Genomic DNA, 5,151 nt, shown 5'->3' on the forward strand with positions numbered 1-5,151 from the left:
GTGGCAGTCCACAGCCGAACCCAGCGGGGCGGATTCTGCACCAGGTCCTGCCAGACTATGATGTAAGGTTGTTGATCCGGATGAGCTCCCGGTCCTCTCTGAAAAACAATCTCTTTAATAGCAAAAATAAGAGATAAGTCAAAGGTTCCTCCTGAGGGCCAGCCGACGTTAAAAGTAGGCCACTCCGAGGAGCAGAAAGTCTGCCATGGGCCTTTTTTAACCTCTACTGACAGATCACGACCTCTTCTCTTCACTTCAGTCCAATGATCTAGAGTTAAACTCAGAGGGGTTGTCACAGTCTGTCCCATCGTCAGTGGATATGTCAGAAACACAAATAACAGAAATAACAGAAATATTACAGGTACAAGGACCCACCTACTACACTTGGTCCTTCACAAGCCTATAACAGAATCAGACGGGTGCGTTTCCCATAATTTTTGATCGAACAACCAGACTCGACCAGCGCCCTTACAGCAGGAGACAACCAGGCGTCCCTGGTTCTCCTCATTTCCTGGGGCGTCCCCCAGGGTTTCAGCCTGTGGTCCTCCGGGCACGTCTACCGACCACTGTCCGGCCACTCTCACGAGGTGCCGAACGGCTGCGAAATCGAAAGCGCGCACACAAAGTCAAACAAAAGGACTGAAGACACAGACTAGACAGTTTTCGGGGTACCCCTTTCTTACCTCCAAGGTCGACTCTGCAGGTGAGGGGTGGTCGTTATATCCCGGACGAGCCCCCAAATGAAAGACTTGGGGCAGAACTCCCCACTCAGCCCGGAGCTCTGACCACCCCAATCAACCGCAAGAGTCGTCTCTTGATGCAAAAACGCAAGAGGATTTTTATTCCTATATACAGGGACTTGATTCACAACTCTTTTAGGAGCCGAGAAATCAAGTCCCCCACAGCAGTTTTTCACAAGCTTATAAAGGCAACAAGTACAAAGTAGGCGGGAATAGCAGACATGCCAGGGACTCTAACACAGTAAGAGAGAATACACACACCTGGAATTCTAATTAGATAAGGAGAACTCTAGTTCACTATTCAACTGTCTTAAGACAAGACTAATAGTCAAATATTTACTTAATAGTAAACATTTGCTGAAGCTCCTGGGGCTATCTCCTGGAACAGTTACAAAAGGTCACATTCCTATGGTAGGGAGTGAGAAGTGGTCACATTCTCATGGTAATATTTTCTTTCAGTAGGACTACACCTGTGGTGCATCTTACAAGGGTACATGGTGAAACTTAGTAAATGTAGAATATAAATGTCTTAACGCAATAACTAAGGAATGCCAGGAAGGCTATGTTAACCAGTGTGATGAAAATGTGTCTAATGTTCTATAAAACCAGTGTATGGTGCCCCCATGATCACATTAATGTACACAGCTATGATTTAACAATGAAAAAAAGAAAGAAAGAAAAAGAAATAGCTGGGCATTGTGGTGGGCACCTGTAGTCCCCTTGGGAGGCTAAGGCAAGAGAATCGGTTACACCCAAGAGTTTGAGGTTGCTGTGAGCTGTGACACCGTAGCACTCTACCAAGGGTGACATAATGAGGCTGTCTCAAAAGAAAAGGAAGAAAAGGAAGAATTTTAAAATGTTGAAACATTGTGCGTGTAAGTCATGAAGGTTTGTGTAGAGGTATTTAGAAAGGATTTTGTATGTGATTAAGTTAATTGTAATGAAAAGAAAACCTCTAGTTAAAACAACAAAGTTGTCTGTTCTCAGTTTATAAGACTTATGTTTGAAGTCTTTTAAATTTCTATTCCTATATACATATTTAAAGTAATGAGAAAAAAATCCATCAAAGGTCAGAATTCAAAGCAACAATTTACCATTGTAGAGTTAATACAGTTTGTTAAACTGTTTTTCTATCTTTTTGCCTGCTACAAACTGTGGTTGTTAGGTTACAAATAGCCCTGAGATAAGGTACCAGCTCTCAGCAGAAGACCCAAGGTCAGTTACTCATTGGGAACTAAAGAAAAAAAAAAATACTCCTCTCTACTTTTTGAAACAGTAGCTGCTTTTCTTTCTGAACTGGCATTGCTTTGTCTGGCTGTTACAGTAACAGGACATATTCTTAACAAATAACTCCTAGCATGTTGGAAATGCACTAGAAATTGCGTGCTGCTTACGGGCCACAGAGTTCTGGAAAAGTTGAAAGAATGCATGGAACAATAAAGACTCGTACAGGGAAAATATGCCAAGAATCTAAATGTCAGTGGACCCAGGCTTTACTATGAAGCAGCTTAGAAAATTTCACCCCAAAATGGAATTCCTTGGTATAAAGATTATTCTGAATTAAAGGCTATTCATAATCAGGAAACTCTGAACAAAGACTTTCCTCTATCTACCTAAAATCTTAAAGGGTGTTAGACTCCTTATCGCATGCTAATAAACATGGCCCTACGGTCATTTGAAGCACAATACCTGTCTCTCAGGTTAATTTACTAATGGATCAGTTTCCCTCCATCTACCCTTCTCCCTCTACCCCCCAGCAACCACTTGCTACACTTATTCTTTCTAGTTTCTCTCCCCCTCCCTTCTAAAAGGTATCTTTAAAAGCCACTGACTATCATTGAAACTTTGGGAAATCATTCTTGTGATTCCCCCCATGCACATGGTATTTGGAAACAAACCTTTCTCTTATTAATCTACTATAACTAACTGTGAGTTGATCTTTTCAGCAAACCAACCTAGGGGAAAAGGGCAAGTTTCCCTGAGACTCCCCTTCAACCATTAGCATTGTTTAAAATCACATGTACTCCTATTAAAAGAATAGGGTACTCACCCTATAAAATACTATATCACAGGCCCCCTCCCATTTTAAGAAATTTACCAGGGACCCCAAGAGAACTGAGAGAAACAGAACTTAATAACTTACTAACCAACTAATGTCACTGGGAAAAATAAAAGGATTTCAAAATGGGTGAATGATAGATGTCCTGTTAGTTTGTCTCCCCCAGGCCATCCCTATTCTCCAGGTAACCAGGTGCGGATTAAAGAGTGGAGCCTGAGCCTGCTAAAACTATGGTGAAAAGGTCCCAATTTAGCGATCCTGTCCACATCAAAAGCAGTGAAAGTGGGTGGCATTCCGCCTGGATACATCACTCACGTGTGAAACCAGCCAGCGATGTGGAGTGGATGGTCCAGTGACACCCAGAGCATCCCAACTGCCTTATCCTGAGAAAACAGACTACAGCCCTGCCCAGCCACATTCCAGGAGCTGATTGGTCTATGCACTGCAGAAGCTTGAAGATGAGCAGCAGCATCATGGGACTGATTACTGATTCTTTGCTTTGAACTTTTTCACCTTTTTTCTTTAATCTTTGTGCCCTCCAGTGGGCCTGCTATTTGCTACAATTCTTCTGAACCCCAAGAGCAGACTGCATTTGCTATGTGGCATATTGATATCCCTAGAAAGACAATAACACAAGATATAACAGAAGGAATACCTGAAAAAGTATTATTAACCCTCGATGCATGCCAAGTTTTTTTTTTTCCAGTGACCTCTGAACTCTTTATTGGCATAGGGCACGCTGCTCTACTGCCTCAGTGTCTCAGAACTTTGGTGTCGTTGGTCTCAGACACCACTTTGCCGTCCTGCGGGTGGTGGTCTTTTGGATGGTTTGCATGAGTTGCTGCTGTACAGGGCATCATCAAGGTTGAAGTCCTCCCAGTCTTCCAGCAGGCAGCGGTAGGTGGTGATCTCAGCCTCTAGCTTGACCTTGATGTTCACCAGTGCCTCATACTCCTGGGCCTGTGCCAGCTCTGACTCCAAATGTAGCAGGACCCCATTGAGTTGCTCCATCTGCAAGGCATAGCAGGCCTCCACCTCCCTCAGGATGTCCTTCAACCTGGACTTCTGATTTCTCATGGAGTCCAGTTTGATCTCCAAGGACTGGACTGTACGCATCAGCTCTGTGAGCATTGTCTTAGCAGCTCCGACTTCAGCAGACTGTGATGTGACCGCTGAGGTGCTCTCCTCAATCTGCTGGGACCAGGTGTTGGCCAGCTCTTCTTGATTCTTCCGAGTCAGCTCGTCATACTGGGCCTGCATATCTGCCATGATCTTGCTCAGGTCCTGGGATTTGGGAGCATCTCCCTCCACTATCAAACCAGAGCCGGCGATCTGGGTTTGTAGGACTTCTACTTCCTCCTGCTGGTTCTTCTTCATGAAGAGCAGCTCCTCCTTGAGAGCCTCGATCTCGATTACAGCCACAGTTGAGTGACATTGGTGTCATCAATGACCTTGTGGAGCCCATGGATGTTGCACTCTACAGACTGGTGAATGGCCAGTTGTGTCTCATACTTGACTAAAGTCATCAGCAGCAAGACGGGCATTGTCAATCTGCAGAACGATGTGGGCATTGTGCACAGAATTGCAAAGATCTGAACCCTCAGGTCCTCAATGGTCTTGAAGTAATGCGCCCAGTCTCTGACCTGGGGCCCCTTCTTCTCCAGGCATTCCCCGATTTTGCTCTCCAGCCTCCGGTCTCCAGGTTCCTCACTCTGTCCAGGTAGGAGCCCAGGCGGTCGTTCAGTTCTTGCATGGTCTCCTTCTTGGTCAGGATGCCCCCTATTCCTGCTAGACCCCGGGCCATCCCCGTGGCCAGGCCCCCGGACCCCCAGCCACCCCAGAAGCTGGTGGAGCAGGACACATAGATCCGGGAGCCCGAGCCCCTGGTGCCTGCATAGACGCTGGCTGTGCTGCTGGCGGGCCAGACACTGTAGCTGGGCGCCTGGACTGAGCCCAGGGACCGGTAATTGCTGGAGGAAGTGGTGGAAGGAGTAGTGAAGGACATGATGTCTGAAAAGGAGAGGACAAAACTCAGGTGAGCTGGGGAGGACGTAGTCTGCTACTTCCATGCCAAGTTTTTAATAACATAATGTTTGAGGAAGCATATATGAATCCATCTTAGAAAAAACAATATACTAAAAGAGTTAAGTACATAGGCCACAGATGAGACACCTGTGCAGAATGTATGTATGGGCCTTGTATAATGTGGGCCATGTGGACTAATTCCAATGTGCATTTAATAAAAGGAAAAGCTCCTTCACCTTCTACCCCTGGAAATAATTACTCATTAAATGGTAGGCTTCCTTCCCCTACTTTTAACTGGGGAATATTTAATATTTAGTATCTGCCCTA

General features: G+C 45.3%; 1 pseudogene; it reads right to left on the reverse strand.

Annotated features, from left to right (window-relative positions):
* Positions 1 to 3,551: 3,551 nt before the first annotated feature.
* Positions 3,552 to 4,804, reverse strand: LOC128566354 (keratin, type I cytoskeletal 18-like; annotated as a pseudogene).
* Between the last annotated feature and the right edge of the window lie 347 nt (positions 4,805 to 5,151).

The sequence above is a fragment of the Nycticebus coucang genome, chromosome 15, assembly GCF_027406575.1.
Source record: "Nycticebus coucang isolate mNycCou1 chromosome 15, mNycCou1.pri, whole genome shotgun sequence".
In the NCBI taxonomy this organism is placed as follows: Eukaryota; Metazoa; Chordata; class Mammalia; order Primates; family Lorisidae; genus Nycticebus; species Nycticebus coucang.